This window comes from Mytilus galloprovincialis, chromosome 13 (genome assembly GCF_965363235.1).
Source record: "Mytilus galloprovincialis chromosome 13, xbMytGall1.hap1.1, whole genome shotgun sequence".
In the NCBI taxonomy this organism is placed as follows: Eukaryota; Metazoa; Mollusca; class Bivalvia; order Mytilida; family Mytilidae; genus Mytilus; species Mytilus galloprovincialis.
Window position 1 is genome coordinate 39,965,496 of NC_134850.1, and position 296 is coordinate 39,965,791.

Below are 296 nucleotides of genomic sequence, written 5' to 3' on the forward strand. Positions count from 1 at the left end.
TAACACTTCATAGTATATTATTTATGGTTTTAAGTTTGTTTTAAGGCAGTGTTTTTTACCTACTTCGGGTGCGAGATTTTCTCCTATTGGTGGCCTTCGACTATTATCTGCTCTTTGGTCGAGTTTTTGTCTCTTTGACATATTACCCATTTTAATTCTCAATTTTATACAAATATTTTATTGCACTGATAGTTGTTAGTAATATTTATTTGTATGCAATTTAATTTATTTTTTGCTTCAGTCACTGTAAAAGTGACCGGTTACAACACAAAGTCCGTTGTAAAGAGGAGGAGCTT